General features: G+C 40.0%; 1 pseudogene; it reads left to right on the forward strand.

Moving 5' to 3' along the window:
* The window catches only part of LOC142442319 (endoribonuclease ZC3H12A-like), a 52839-nt pseudogene extending 36164 nt beyond the window's left edge, over positions 1-16675 (forward strand).
* Positions 16676-17464: the final 789 nt, after the last annotated feature.

Consider the following 17464-nt stretch of genomic DNA (forward strand, 5'->3'; position numbering starts at 1 on the left):
ATGGACCACTGAATCATGCAACCGTGGTAATCTTTTTGGAGACAGATCTTATCTCCAATTTCAATGCATAAGGTAAAAATTATAGAAGACTGTACCAAGGTAATAAATGGATTGAAAATATCAGTCCCTGTCTTTAGCTTCTTGTTCAAAGGGGAAAAGGTGTTGACAGGCATACATAGCCGATTTTTACCAAAAGGTGAAGATAAAATCCACTCTCCTAAACAGGATTTTCTTTTAGTGCTATCTGAGGCTGAAAAGGGAAAACAAAAACAAAACCAGCCAAACTCACCACCACTGAGTAGATGCTAACTCATATTTCTGAGACTGTTTAAGAGAGTCAAAAGCTCCATCTTTCTCCTGTGAACTGCAGACTTGGCAGATCATGGCCCATCGTGTGACCACTATGCCTCTGGGTTCCTCTTAGGTGTATGAATTGGGATCTTTTATTCAGCTGATCAAATTTCACCATAATTCTTAAATAGATAGGTCTATTTCCAAAAATCTTGTTTATTATTGAGTTGATTCAACACATTGGGATATGACTTTTCAATGGGTTGTTTCAAGAGAGGACTGTGATATATAAAGATTAGCATACAATGTGCTTATTTTGTAGACATTTTCAGGAAGTATTGGTAGGGGAGAACAGAAATGGGAGGCAAAATAAAAAGAAACCAATATGGGGTGCCTTATTAAGGAAGTCAACCATGGTGAGCACTGAAGATAATTTCTGCTTTGGAAGTATGGGACTTCATTTAGAGCACAGAACTCAGTGTTAGCTCACTTGGAGACAAATTACCTAAGGGTATATCTGTATCAATTTCCATCAGTCACTCATTGAGAACTGGTCCCAGATGTGTATTAATTCCTTGGCACTTCCATCCTGCACAGCAGTTTCCTGAGGTTAGAAAAACCCTAAGGGAAAGTGTTACGGTGGCTGGCAGTTGGAAATCCATCTTGTGTGGATGAAAATACTAAATTACTGATCAGAGAGGAGCAGGACAGGAACATTTATCACGAACTTTATTTGTTTAATGAGGCAACATTCATCAGTACTAAGAAATATACTTTGTTTTCTTAGTAATTATGATCAGTGAAAAATTAGATGTTTTGTTTTGGGGGATGTGTGAGTGCATGTGTGTGATTTGTTTTATCAAACACCCTTTTCACTGCCTTCATATTATATACAGCAATAGAAAAAAAATTTTTTTAAATTCAACATGTTCTCATATTTATAGCAAAAATGTTTTATTACATGAAAAATGAACAGCAAGAACAATGATATGGAAAAATCTTCTGTACGGTGCTTTTATCATATATACAGTGTTATAATGATTTAATGAGTTTTCTAAATTCTTTCATGTTCAGAGATCAAATGGTGGTTTATGTAAGAAGAGGAGGTAGAAATTCATCAGTGACATTTATTTATTTGGGTACGTAATGTTTTAGGATGAGAGCTATTCCTTGAGAAAATTCATACCTATGCTGTTGGTAGGTGCCTTCAGATCGGTTCTGACCCATACACACCCAATGTGCACCAAACCTAAACAGTGCCTCATCCTCTGCCATCCTCACAACTGTTGTTATGTTTGAGCCAATCGTTGTGTGCACTGTGTAAATCCATCTCGTCAAGCTTCTTCGTCTTTGATGTTCCCCTTCCTATTTGGTAAGCCTGGTGTCCTTTTCCTGGGCCTGTCTCTTCTGATGACGTGTTCAAAGTACCTGAGACTAATTCTTGCCATCCCCACTTTCACGGATCATTCTGGCTTTATATTTGTCAAGACATGTGTGTTTGGGGTTTTTTTTTTGTAGTCTCTTCTATTTTCAATATCAACAGCATCATAATTCAAAAGTATCAGTTCTTCTTCCCTGTTCAATGTTGAAATTGTATATGCGTATGAGGTGATTGAAAATACCCTGGCTTGGATCAGGCACACCTGAGTCCTCCAAATGGAATCCCTTTTCTTCAACACTTGAAAGAGATCTTGTGAGGAAGAGTTACCCAATGTAATATATCCTTTGATCTCTTGACTGCTGCTTCCATGAGCAGTGACTGTGGATCCCAGCAACATAAAATCCTTGACAACTACAATATTTTCATCATTTATTATGATGTTACCTACTGGGCCAGTTGTGAGGGATTTTTTTTCTTTACATTGAGTTATAATCCATATTGGAGGCTGTGAAACTTCTGCTCTGCAGTACTGTTTAGGTCTGGGCGTTGTCTGATTGCTAAGCTACCTGGAACCACTGCAGTGGGAAGGGGACACATGTAACCCCTAACACAGCACACCTGGGCTTCTCTTGCCCTGCACAAGGAAGTACTCCAACCTTCTAGCTTCCTTGAGAAACATCGTGCTCCTCAGTCCAATGGCATTTGACTTCTACATCCTGTAAGAAAACTTCTGCACGGAATCTTCCAAGGCACGCGGTCCAAACACTTTCAGATTCTGCCCTCCAGGGCTAAGACTTACAACAACTTTTGTTCTACCCCAGTCTCTTGCTTCAAAAAAGTGCTCAGCTCTTACTCTGTGCATTGGTTATCTCACCACAGCTTCCTTGATGTCCAGGCCACCAAGTTCACTGCCATTTTTCTCACTGTGTGCCATCATCTGCAGTGTTGTAATTTGTTTCTGGGTCTAGGAGTTTCTCAAGGAAGGGAATCCAAGTCCCTGCTTCAAATATCGCACAAGGCTTCAGAGTTGAGTTTTCATCATTGTCGTCATTTTCTTTTATTTTAAGCCTTTTCATTGTGAATTAGAAACCCTGCTGTGTAGTGGCTGTGCATTGGACTGCTAAGGGCAAGGTCAGTGGTTCAAAATCATCAGCCACTCCAAAGGAGAAACATAGCGCTTTCTACTCCTTAAAAATATTTACAGTCTCAGAAACCCATATGGGTGTTCTACTGTGTCACTCAGTTCTACTAAGTCACTAGCAGTCCTAATCTACTAGTTGAGAGTTTGAGGTTTGTTTGGTTGGTTGGTTTGGTTGGTTGGTTTGGTTTAATTTTCAACTCGGTGAAAGGCTATTGATCAGACCATCAGTTTTACATTCAATAATTTATGCACATATTGTTTTATCTCATTTGTGGCAATCCTCTCATTGCATATCTAGTTTCCTTCTTGTGTTCATTGATGGTTGGAGGAGTCTTGGTATCTGAGTGAGTTATTCAGTGGACTGCTAATCACCAGGTGAGCAGTTTAAACCCACCAGTCACTCTGTCAAAGAAAGAAGAGGTTTTCTACTTCCATACAGAACTACTGTCTGATAAACCAACAAGTACAGTTTTAACTTGTCCAATAACATCTCTAATCAACTAGATAGTCATCAGTATTTTGGGGGGGGTCTGGGAAGGTTTTGGTTTCCTGATGGTAGTGAGATTTTCTCCAATATTCAAGTAAATGTCTGTTATAAGTCTACTCGTTGTCAATTACAGGGGAGTTTCTTCTAGCAGGGAATGGACTGATCACTTCTCTTGGTAGATAACAACCACTTGATTTGCATACTCCCAGGCAATTATTTTGTGTGAATTAAAAAATATCCCTGGTACTTACATTGACTTTTACTTTTCAATGTATTATTTGAAAAGTACCTTTTAACATTTAACTAACTGGAACAAAAGAGGAAGAGATAATGCTCATAATAGAAGGAGATGAGTGTCAATGGATGACTCCATGAGCAACTGTTTACTTTGCCTAAGAACAGGCTACTCTTACTGAACATATTGATCAAAGATGTTACAGAAAAGTTCTGATCAAAGTGGCAAAAATATTAAAATGCATTGCAAATTCTCATGACCGTTCTGGAATCATGGAGGCTAGATAACTTTGAAACTATTGTCCTGAGTAATTTAAACCTTAAATTGAAAGTTTCCCCTGAGGACTTCTTAGAACCTAACAATACTTTATATTAACTTAAAAAATATATATCAGCTCTTTTAAAATCTATGTACAATTAAAGTTGTTAACATTGGAAATTTTGAAAGTTAGGTGGGAACTTTAGAGGGCAGTTAATGGAAGGAGACGACTCAGAAAAGAAGGGTGGAAGGATTGGGCAACTCTAAATATGTAATGGATGTTATTAGATTGTTCAGGTACAAAGTGTGGATCGGTGTGTTTTGCTGTGTATTGTCTCAACAAATCAACAAATACAGTGGTTCATTGCATTTCCTTGAGAATGAAAGTGAAATATTCTAGCTAGCCTAAATTAATTTTAAATAATGAAGAAAATATATAAATTTAAATTATATAGAAAATTACATTGCAGAAAAGACATCCTTGAAACAATATCAAGTATCAATTACAGTGTGGAATTAATCACAATTTAGGTGTCATTAACAGTGAATACTTCTTTAAAATATGTATTTTGTTAATACAAATACATACTAAAATGGATAGTAAAGGCTTAGTAATAATTTATAATTCTGTATCAAAGTATGCACATTTGTTTGAGCAGTCTGTTGGGTCACCTATCTTTGGAATAGGCACAAATGGATATTTTCCAGTTAGCTGGCCTACTACTTCTCTTGCAAATTCCCTGGCATAGATGAGCAAATGCTTCCAGTGCTTCATCAGCTTGTGGAAACTCTTCAGTTTGGATTTTTATCAATTGCTATAGCTTTATTTTTTGGCCAATACTTTCAAAGAAGCTTGAACTTTCTTCTTCCACACCTTTGTTTCTTGATCATATGTTATTCCCTGAAATGGTAGAATGTCGGCCAATTATTTTTGGTACAGTGACTTTGTATACCCAAACTATCGAACAATATCATTGATATCACATGCAAGCAAAGTTTTGCTGAAGATCATCCAGCAATGTTTGCAGCAATACATTGACAAGGAACTCCAAAATGTTCACATTCCGGTGGGATTCAGAAGAGAACATGGAACAAGACCTATTCTTGCTGATGCAGGGGGATCTTGGCTCAAAGCAGAATACCAGAATGATGTTTATTTTTCTTTTATCAATCAGATCAAGACATTTGACTGTGGATGATAATAAGCTATGGATAACATTGAGAAGAAAGAAAATTCTGGGACACTTCATTGTGCTCATGCAGAACTTGTACGTGGATAAAGAGGGAACCAGTGGGAACATGCGCCAAGAGGCAAAAGGTGGGATCAGAACAAGGGAAACTGTATGGGTCAAACCAGACAAGGTGCACATCAGGACTGTAACCTCTGATCATACTTATTCAATCTGTACTCTTAGCAAATCATCAGAGAAGCTAGATTATTTGAAGAAGGATGTGGCATTAGGATTAGGGGCAGGCTTATTAACAACCTGTACTATGCAGATGACACAACCTTTCTTGCTGAAATTGAGGAGGATTTAAGGCACTTGCTGATGAAGAGCAAAGATTACCACCTTCAATATGGATTACAATTCAATGTACAGAAGACCCAAATCCTCACAACTGGACCAGTAGTTGACATCATGATAAATGGAGAAAAGGTTGAACTTGTCAAAGATTTTGTCTTACCTGGATCCACAATCAAGTATGATAGAAGTAGCAGTGAATAGATCTAAAGGTGTGTTGTATTGGGCATATTGGCTGCCCCAAAACTCTTTAGGACATTGAAAATCAAGGATGCTACTGTGAGGACAAATGTGCACCTGACTAAAGCCATAGTATTTTCCATAGCCTCATAAGCATGCATATTGAATAAGGAAGACCAAGGAAGAATTGATGCACTTAAAATGTGTTGGAGAAGAATATTGAAAGTATTGGACTGCTAAAAGGACAAACATGCTTCTTGGAGGCATCACTTCATCTGACATATTTGAACATATTGTCACGAGAGGCCAGTCCCTGCAGAAGTAAATCATGCTTGATAAAATGGAGGGGCAGCAAAAAGAAGAAGGGCCCTCAGCTAGGTGAATTGACAAAGGCACTGCAGCAATGGGTCACCCTTAGGGGCGATTGTGAGGATGGAGCAGACCGTGTGGTGTTTTATTCTCTTGTTCACAGGGTCATTATGAGTTGGAATCTACTTAAAGGCATTCTAACAACAGCACCATCAGTATAAAATTATATGGGTTTTTCCTGAATAGTCTCCTTTTTTGGTAAATCATTTAATGAAAAAAATAAGGAATGGTAATATATGTTGTTGTTAGATGTCAGTCTTGAAATCAGCTCCCTCTCATAGCTACTCTGTGGATATCAAAAGGAAACACTGCACACTCCTGTGCTGTCCACACGGTTTCTATGTCTGAGTCTGATTTACTATGCCAAGCCATTTTGTAGGACAGACGTTTTTTCACTGACCCCGTGCTTTACCAATCATGAGGTCCTTTTCTGGGGAAAAGTCTTTCCTAATAACATGTCCAAAGTATGTGAGATGAAGTCTTGCCATCCTTATTTCTAAAGAGCATTTTGGCTGTAATTACTCCAAGATAGATGTGTTTGTTTTTCTAGAAGCCCATTTTACTTTCAATATTGTTTACCAACACCATAATTCAAATGCATCAATTATTCTTCAGACTTTCTTATTCGTTGTTGAACTTCTGCATGCATATAAGGCCAGTGACTAGACTGTGGATTGGATTGGGTGCATTTTTGGTCTCAAAGTGACATCTTTGCTCTTTCACGCGTTAAAGAGGTCCTGTGCAGCGGACTTACCCAATGCAACATATCATTTGATTTCTTTTTTTTCCAAGTTTTATTAGCATGTAGTTTGTATATTATACAATTCAATAGTTCAGTCCTTCAATCATATCAAGAATTGTACAATTATTACCACATTGATTTTAGACTATCCTCCCCTGAACCCCACTATAGTTACATCGCCTTTAAAATGGATTACTGATGTAGCAACACCTTTTTGTTTACCAACCAACAGTCCAGCTGTGTATAGCTGTCTTCATCTCCCCAGACCGCATGTGTATCCAGCTTAAGTCCTCACATTATTAATGAGTCTGAGGGTCCAGTTCACCACTGGGTTTCCCTTATGGGGCCTCCCCGGTGCATACTCTGGAGCATGACATGCACCCTGAAGATCCAGGATTCAGTATCCCAGGTTCTACTGCACCAGGCCTGGGTTCCCGGGATACCCTAGGGGCCCTGCAACAATTCTGCCCTCCTGCTGCTCGCCATTGAAGAACCTCCGCACCTAATGATCTTAAGAGCATCTTCAATCTCTCTTCCTGCAATCACTGGTTTTCCTACCCTCCTTTTCCCTCAACCGACATGAACTTTTGTTCATCCAAGCTTGATAATTCTCTCTCCCTTCCCCTGTACTACCCCTCCCATCAATAAGCCTCATTCCTCTGACAGACTGCCTCCCTCTTTAGGGAACCTCACCCCAGAAATACATAGCTGCCACCTAGCAGACAGCATCTCCCCTCCCCACCCTGCTCCATTTTGTTTGCCGCCCCCCCCCCGCCCCCATCCTGAGGCAAGCGACCTACACTGTATTTAAGTAGAGCAGATGGTCTGTGGTCCATTGGCACTAGTCCAGCTCTTTAGCAGGCTCTCTGGTCCCCAGCCAGAAGGAAGGATGTCCTGCAAGCTTGAGCTAGTGCCCTTTCTGCTGCTTGTCACCACTGCAGTGCCCTCATGCAGTACTTGTCCTTTAGTGCCTGACTATCTTCACTCAGCATCATGTTTTCCAGATCTCCCCCACCACCCCAAGTTGAGGTTCCTCATAGTTTCATCACTGTTTTGGGGGGATATGTAGTATTCCAATTTGTGTATGTACCAGAGTTTTTTAATCCACTTTTCTATTGTTGTGAATATAAATAGTTTCTTTAATAACTATATATTTGAAGTACAATAGACACTAGTGATTCTATACAGTAAGCTAATGTTTGCATCTTTATGATTATTTTCTTTTCAAAAAATAAATATTTTATGCAGTTCCATGATCTTCTATGTAAATTCATAAGATTTAAAATACATTCTGTACAAACATATACCCACTGCTTACATCACCCTTTACTACTCACTTCATTATTTGAAAGGTAGATTTTAATATCTAAACCATGGCCAGCAAATAAATTCAGACTCATGGATACCCTATAAAATAGATTAGGACTACACCTGTTCACTTGTGTGGTAGTCAAATAATTGCAAATTTAAGAACTAAGTGTGTAGGGGTGGAGTCTAACCTGTCAATCAAGTCATAGCCAATGAGGTTTCTATGTGGGCATAACCTTCTCTTAAGGATTTTGGAAATTCTGGCATTTCTTCTGTGGAGGTGGGAGACTCTGCTCACACCCTGGGAAACATAGCAACTGACATGACACATGAACCCACCCTGGTGCAGCCCTGGGTGCTGGAGAAGCCATGCAGAGATCCCTGCCAGTGCTGAGATGTTTCCAATGCTACTGGATCCAAAGACTTTCTACCCACTGACCTGTGATCTACATTTGGTGTCAGTGCATGTGTTTCATGAGTCTGAAGAGGACTTTCTAGATTGGTATTGGACATATGGGCTAATGTCAGACTTATGGACTTCATATGGACTGGGCTGGGATGTTTTCTCAATGTTTAATTGCTCTTACATATAAATATCTTTCTTATACACATATGTGTGTCCATGGATCTGTTTCCCTAGTACACCCAGACTAACACAGATTATGATATTATTAAAATATTATTTTAAGCAGTTTTATTGGCACATAATTCACAGCCATACAATATCGTGGCTCAATCATATTAAGAAGAGTATGTAATTTTCATCACAATCAATTTTAGAATATTTTCTTCTTTCTTATCTTCTTGTTACTAGCCTCCCATTTCCCCCACTCTTCCCTGCCTTACCCTGAAGAAGCTCTTAATGCAGTTACTGTCTGTATGGATTTACATATCCTGGCTTTCATATGCAGAAAAACATACCTCTTCCCACCCCCACCCCCAAAAACCCTAAAAATATAACAGAGAAAAACAGTGAAAAACTTCAATAGAAAACTTTAAAAACTAGAACAGATTTTCATTTTCTGGTAGGACTTTATATTTTAACCTAATTATTGCTACCATAATCAACCTTACAGTGCCCTCTGTCTGATAACCAGGCTATTCACACCCCTGGACTTTGTTCAAAAGAGATTCGCTGGAGGCTTAATCTCTGGGTGGACCTTGTAAACGGATTTCAGGCATCCACTGTCATCAATAACCTTCTGCATTTGAAGTATTCATAATTTATGCTCTCATACCATGCTCTTATTCAGATATGGATTATATTCTTTACAGTCCTTGGAATATACAAGCTGGTGTGCTTCTTCCATGTGGACTTAGCTGACACCCTGCTTACATGGCTGCTGGTTTTAAGACAAGCATTTATGACTCCTTCTTCTATTCTTACTGACAGCCCAGCAGCATTTAGGTTTATTTGGCCACAATTTGCTATAGTACCCACATCTTCAGTGATCTTTTCATGAGGGCTAGCATTGACAGCTCCATATCAAAAGAACAATTGTTCTTTTGTTGGGGAAACAATTAAATGCAACACCCACCCCCATTCATTCCTACATCTACGGTTTATGTGTCTCTGGTTCATCTCAGAAACATCATTGCCATTTTTTGTTGGAGAGTATTATGTGTCATTTCCCTGAGGCATAGCTAATTCTTTTTCTGTCTAGCTTTTAAATTTATTAAATAGTTATAATTATGCAAAATTCCTGCATCATACATTTCCATAGTTAAATCACGTTTTAAGAAAGTGTATGTGCATCATGACAATCAGCTCCAGTGGACCCTCCTCCTCCATTATTTGTTTCCAAAGCCCCGCTCCCTCCCCGCCCCGCCCAGCCCTGATAAACCATTGTCTCCATTATCGTCTCTGTGCGCCCACTCCTTCTGGTTCCTAGACTCAGAAATATAGCAAAAATAAATAAAACAAAATAGAAACTAGAAGGAAACAAAATAAAAATAAAGAGGAACAAATACAGGCCTCGATCAGTATTAATATAAGCCAGAGAGGAAATTTCTGTCATGGAGTAAGCAAGAAATGGTCAAACCTAAAGCAAATTCAGGTTTGCTCAAGAGTGAGGCCAACTGACCAGGTATCATATTATTTTGTAATTCTACCCACCATAATAAAACTTAATCTCTGTCTGATAGCAAAGCTGTCTGTGTCCCTGGACTGTGGCCAGAGTGGACCTGGCAGAGACTTAGCCTGACTGGGTATTTTGCGGATGGATTTTGAGCTCCCACTGTCCTCCATAGCCTTCCACAAATTGTGTGTTCACCGTTTAAGCACTGATACTTTCACCATCCTCATATTTGGATTTTGCTATTGTCATCTTTGGATCATACAGGCTGGAGCGCTTCTTCTGAGTGGGCTTAGTTAATGCTTCACTTAGATGGTTGCTCCTTTGCATGCAAGTCTTTAAGGCTCCAGACACAGTTCCAATTGATCGAAGGGTGTGTTAATCTGGGTTGACTAGAGAAACAAATCCAGAGACAGTCATATATGTGTAAGGAAGAATTTTATATCAAAGAGAATTTTACATTAAGAAAACATCCCAAACCAGTCCAGATCAAGTCCTTAAGTCTGACATTACCCCATATGTTGATACTAGTCCATTAATTCCTCTTGAGATTCATCCAGCCATGCAATGGTGCTGAATACAGGAAGATCACAGGCCAGTGAGTGGAATGTTGTACAGGCCAGTGAGTGGAATGTTGTGTGTATCCAGTGGTGTTGGAAGCATCTCAGCACTGGTGTGGGTCTCCATGTGGTTCCTCCAGTTCCCGGGCACTGGTTCCATCAGCAACGATGCATGTGACTTATCATCAGGAATATGAAGCACAGTAAGAGTCTCTGGTCCCCAGTGAGGTATTTATCTACACCACATCTCTAAACTTTTAGTGCTACTTGAACGCCTTCCTGCAGTACCATTGGTTCTTGTTCATTTTCTACCTCCTCAGATAGTGGAATGTGAACTGGTCCTTTCTGAGACAGTGACTGTATATTCTTTCCATCTTCTTTTGATACTTCTTGCATCATAAAATATTTTGCCCATAGTTTTCACTATTGCAATTTAAGGCTGGAATTTGTTTTGTTGAGTTCTTTCAGTGTAAGGTCTTCTGCGTGGATTCTTCTTTTGGGTTCTAACGCTAGGTCTCCATGTATTTCATTATAATATTTTACTTTGTCTTCTTGAAATTTTCTGTTCAGCTCATTGACTTCCCCTTAGCCACTCAAGGATCCAGAGCATTTGTTTTATCTGCTCTATGCTTGAGAGCAAGTTGGCGAGTCTCTTCTGACATATGCTTTGATCTTTCTTTTCTCTTAAGTGACCGTTTGGTTTCTTCACGACTGATGTTCTCGATGTCCTCCCGCAGCTCATCAGGTCTTCTGTCATTAGTGTTCAATGAATCAAACTGTTTTTGAGAAGTTCTCAAAGTTCAGGGGGGATTCATTCAATGTCATATTTTGACTCTCAGGAGCTTGTTCAAATTTTCTTCAGAACCAACTTGAATTTAAATATGGCCAATCGATGCTCTGCTCCATAATAAATCCTTGGTCTTGTTTTAGTTGCTAATATTGAGCCTCTTCATTTTCTCTTCCTATATATGCAATCAATTTGATTTCTCTGTATTCTGTCTGTAGAAGTCTGTGTACAGTTAACATTTTTGTTGTTGACAAAAGGCATTTGTTATAATCAAGTAAATTGGTGCTGCAAAACTGTATCAAATATCTCTAGCTTTGTTTGTATGAACAATATTGTCCAGCTTCTTTTTCCTCATCTTTGCTTCCAACTTTTGCATTCTAATGAAGCACTGTTACCAACATGTCCTGATTATGTGTTTGATCCATTTCCAACTGCTAACATTCACCAGTTTCTGAAGCACTAGCTTTAGTTGTTGGTGCATAAATTTGAATAACCCTATCAAAGACAGCATTGTACTTTAAGGTAGATTTTGAAATGTTCTTTTGTCCTCTTGCTGTGTTATTCCTCACATAGTAAAACATATGATTTTCTTACATAAAATGACTGAGAACAGACCATTTCTGCTCACTAACTCCTAGGATTTTGCACGTTATGTATTCCATATAATTTTGGAGACTTCCAATTATCCTAGATACCTACCTAGTAAATTCCAATTAGTAGATTTTTTTTCACCGACGTTTTCTCATTATGAGTTATGCCCCTTGGCAAAAGAAAATTCTGAAGACTTTACTCCCAAGGCTTTACCCCATTCAAGTCACCTCATTACCTCTACTGTGAGAAGGTAGCTCCCCCTCAGTCTCATTGCTGATGCATTTTGACTCTAGTGACAAATCCGCTGTCAATTTTCTGCTTCCTTTGGTTAGACCATCAGTATTTGACAATGTTTGAAAGTTGTGGATAAGTTTTTGAGGGGTTACTTCCTCTAACGTAGGCAGATAATTTTTTCTTTGGAAATGTTTTTCTTAATCTCCAAGTGTTGGGTGATGCTGGCATTTGAAACACCAGTGACCTTGCATCCTGTATCATAGGAACATACAGGACACCATGGTAGGACACATTACCAGACTGTTGGTGCTATGGTTAACTAAAAGACCACACTTCCTTAAAAGCATTCCTTACTATATAAAAGGCATCGGGGACAACGGAGAAGTTGCAGGATCATTTGAAAGAATATTTCCAAGGTTTGTGTCTGAAGTGGAGGCCACGTAACTTTGAGAAGCAGCACTGAGATAAGAGGGCACCTTCTCTGCAGCTGGCCCGGTGGAACTGTGGGACACAGAGATGGGCAAGGTGGCTTCCTGACTCAAAGAGCCAATGCCAAGGGGCCACGTGGCTGCTAGCTGAGGAGAGGTGTTGTTGTAGGTCCAAAAATTGTATCTTTAACTTTTGCTAATCCTGACTTAGGATAAGTGATTCACTCCCCTAGCCAACCCCCTGAACTATGAGTTTGTCTGAGTTCTGTGAAGTCTTTGGGTGACTGCAACAAAGCTTTGAACCTAACGTAGAAGTTGATTACCTTGTAGGCACCCGTGAGTGTAAGCAAAACAAGATGGAGTGGGGAGGCATGTCTGACCCCTGTGTTGTGTTACATAGGAGATAAAATATGACACCCATGCCATTTATTATATATATATATATATATATATTAATTTTAAAATGATGGACAAATGTTTTATATTTAGAACTATACATAATTGATGTCAATTTTTAAAACTAATATTACTGGGAAAAAGTATACTCTGTGATAAGCACATTACTGCAGACCCAAAGTACATTGCTAATGGCAAATTATTTGATATTATTTCACTGGAAATATGAATAATTTCAAAAGACAATAAATATTCCAAAATAATTCCCCATAATCAGGCACACTATCCTAGGGGACATATCCCTCAAATGTAAATATAATTCATAGAAGTCTTTACTAAATGTAAAACAGGACAGAAACAAGGCAGAGATAAAAGCGAATCATTCAAATGAGGGAGACTACAAGCAGGAGCCCTTAAGTTGTCTGAAGGATTCACGGTCATATGGATCTTTCTAGAGCAGGGGTGGGAGACATCCAAGTTGTGCGCCCTGTGTGGTTAGGTGCTAGCAAATCCGTTCCGATTCACAGCAGCCCTGCCTGCAACAGAACCGAATACTGCCTGGTCCTCGCATCCTCACCCTTCCTCTACTGTTTGAGCACATTGTTTCAGCCACTGTGTCAACCATCTGTCTTGTCAAGGGTCTTCCTCTTTTTTGCTGCCCTTTTGCTTTATTAAGGATGATATGCTTCTCCATGGGCAAAGTAAATGAGGCAAAGTCCCACCATCCTTCCCTCTAAGAAGCATTCTGACTGCTTCGTCCACGGAAGATACCCTTGTTGTGAGAGCATTCCGCGGTATGGTCCATATTCTCCACCAGCACCTCAGTTCAAAGGCCTCGATTCTTCCTCAGTCAGTCTTCCCTATTCAATGTCCAACTATGCATATTACGTAATTCACAATGTTATGACATTTCCGTTCTCTTTTTTTAGCACTCTTATTTGAATTAAAATAATATTTGTTTAAAATATTTTTCTTTAATAACTAGCCATTACTATTTACTAAACTTTCTTTGGTTATTTTGGAAGGAAACATGCACTCTTGACTCTTATATAACAATACAAATAATGACTTTTACTATTTCCCTAATACTCTTAAAGTTCTGTGTCACTATAATTCACCCTCTTCTTTCGTTTTGTATCATCTTTCTCATATGGTATGTTTCTATATGTATTCAAGCCATATCATATTCACTTTCCCCTTGTTCTTTATTTTTTCTTGCATTTCTTACTTTCCTTCTTCAATCATTTTACCTCCAAAAAAAGTCTTTTTAGTACTTTGATCTTGATGTTGCTTGAAAGTGATTGTTTGAAATTTTATTTAAATGAAATCATTATACTACCAGCAGTTTTGAAAGAGATTTCAAAGGTTATAGAAATCGTTTTCTTTGAGGATTGTATGGACGACATGCCATTTTCTTCACCTTAAGACTTTTCCTATTGAGTTGTCATTTAGGATTTGATTGTTGCTCTTTAGAAGGCATTGTGTATTGTTTCTTTCACAGTTACACAATTTTATTTAATTGGTCCAATTGGTCTAAGCAATTTCACTAAATGCTTAGGTAGGTTCTGGTATTGTATGTTTGTTAACTTTTTGTCATTCAGTTTGGAAAATTATTGCTTCATATAATTTAGACATTATTTCTTTTTGTGATTCGTATAATTCTAGCTACATTTATGAGAGAATTATTCACCACACCTCATTTCTATTCTATTTCTACTATTTTTATCCCAATTTCCTCCATTTTTCTTTTAGCTTGGATATTGCTAGGATTTAATAAATTTAATAATCCTGTGACTCGCCCCCCTAGATTGCACAGTGAGCTAGCTCTTCACCTTCCCTGCTTTATCTTTCAGCCAGTACTTCTCTCACCATTGTTTTCTAGAGCCAATCTGGTGAATATTTTTGGCTAATTTCTGAAAATATCCTATGGCTCTTAAATTTTTCAATCAAGTTACAGATGTTATTTTATATGCGTGTATGAATTTCAACATCACTTTTAGGAGTATTTTTACTATTGGTTTTCATTCCAATTGTACAATAGGCTATATATTTTTATGAACTTTATATATGTGTGTATATACATTTATATATGCATGCATATATGTATATTTATGCATATATAAAATTATGTGTGCATATGTATGTGTGTGTACATATATAAAGTTAAGACTCAGGGAATCATACTTTCTGCAAGAACAATTAATACTGCCTTGTGATACAAACATTAGAAGATTTTTAACTTAATTGAAAATCTATATGATCTTGAGTTTTATTTAAGGATTGATTAATATATCTTTATTTTATACTTTTTCCTAGTTTCCTAATTCCCTGTAGGAATTTTTATTTGCATCTTGGTAAATTTATTCTAGCATCTATTTATTAGTTTATAAATGTTGAACTTGGTTTTTACCAAAGCAACGCCGTTGATAATTCAGATTCTGGGCCTATCTCAGGATCAGCAAGGATGTCACACCATGCCACAGTATTTTCTATGAACTCATATGTAAGTAAAAATGAGATATTAAATAAAGAACACCAAAGAAGAATTGATGCACTTGATTTATGCTACTAATGAAGACTATTTAGATGTAAATCGATAAAGCTGTTTAGAAGGGGATATGGTAAGATTTTGTTTCCATACTTTGCATATGTTACCAGGAGAGACTAGACCCTCTCTGAAGGCCAGGAGCTTGGTAAACTCGAAAGGCAGTGAAGATTGGGAAGCGCCTCAGTGAAACGGAAGGACACAGGGTGGTGACAATGGGGTCAAACATACCGGTTATGAGGACAGTGCAGAACTGGTAGTGTCTTGTCTTGTAGTCATGTCAGAACTAACAGCATACTTTTTAAGAAGGTTTTAATACACAGCTTGTATATAAAATCAAAGTGTTGCAAAGGATCTTAGAAAATGTATCTTCTCTTACAGAAATATAACTAAGAAAAAAATAGAGAGCATTTCTTAGAAATCATCATTGGTCACCACAACAATACTGTTCCTTAGGGCCCCACGGAGACGCCGCCGGCCGCCGAGGGCCAGCAGTGCAGCCAGACAGGAAGAAGCTGGGGGCCCGGAGGGCCTGACACTGACCTTCCTCCAGTGAGCCCGAGCCTCCCCGCTAGTGAGGGCAGTGGAGGCAGCTTCGGGCCCACAGACTGGTTCCCCCAAACCTTGGACTCCCTGCCTTACACTTCCCATACACTTCCCAGGACCGCCTGGACTCCGGTATCGCCTCCCTGGAGAGCCAGATGTTGGAACTGTGAGGGGCTCCTGGAGGTGTTCCTGGGGAGCCAGGCCCCCTGGTTATAGTCCCTATGGGTCTGAGCTCCAGGCCACTCCTGCCTTCCCTGCCTACAGGCAGGCCGTGGGTGCTGGCCACTTTAGTGTGCCCCTTGCCTACCCGGCTCCAGAGTACTGGTCAGAGCCATACCCACTGCCTCCACCCACCCCAGTCCCATAGGAGCGCCGAGGGCAGGGCCCAGGGGGCTGGCAGGACGCTGGGCGGGGGCGGGGGCCAGCGCCTGGCCAAGGAGCGGGCCAACTTGTCCACCAAGCTGTGTGGCATCTCCCTCCTACCACCTCCCCTCTGCACCAGATGGAGGTGGTAATGGGGTGCTTCCTACAGCTCCTGGACCCCCAGCAGCTGGCAGCCAAGATCCTTTTCTAAAAGACCCAGTACCTCAATGGGTAAACCAGCGCCACAGGGAACCCAAAGCCCACCCTGGCGGCTGGACTGAGGAGGACTTATTTGGGGAAGCGAACCCACAAACTAAAGATACTGTAGGATTGATTCTGGCCCCATGGGCACCTCGAGCTGTGTGCCCGGGGGTCAGGAGCGATCGCCCTGTTGATGCACATTGTATCCCTGTAGTCTAAGGAGATGCTGCTGGTAATGGCTGTCGGTCCCTGGCTAAGGCCCAAAGCTTCTCTTCTCAGGGCTCAGAGGGAGGCAGGGGTGCAGAGACTGGGCCAGGGGACCCTATGCACGCCCCATGCCGGTCTTGGCCGGCTAGTTGGGCAACTTGTGCTTGCCCAGCAAGGGCCCTTCCTCTAAGCCAATGGGGCTCGTCTGCGCTCGCACTGGGCACAGGGGGCTTCATGTTAGTAAGCAAAAGGCGTCTCAATACCCCACCTCTCTGTCACGCTGCTTCCTGTGTCGGGTGGGGGGAGGGGGGGACGGGCCTCTGTCCTCGCCATCCTTCCTCTCGCTCCCCTCTGCACGCAGGTGTGCACGCATACAGGTGCTCATTCTTACGTATCTGAAGCGCAATAGCGCTTTCCTCCCAGCACACACCAATAAAGTGAGTCCCTCCAAAAAAAAAAAAACCACAACCATCCTATTTCTTAATCCTCCTTCACACTGTAAGGGATTGGTACCTCATAGTTACTGTCCCTGTTTTTCAATTCCAATACTTTTCTACAGTGTTCAACTATATCGAAGTTATTTCAATCAGTGTAGTATCCTTAATGAAGTAGCAAA

This window comes from Tenrec ecaudatus, chromosome 3 (assembly GCF_050624435.1).
Source record: "Tenrec ecaudatus isolate mTenEca1 chromosome 3, mTenEca1.hap1, whole genome shotgun sequence".
In the NCBI taxonomy this organism is placed as follows: domain Eukaryota; kingdom Metazoa; phylum Chordata; class Mammalia; order Afrosoricida; family Tenrecidae; genus Tenrec; species Tenrec ecaudatus.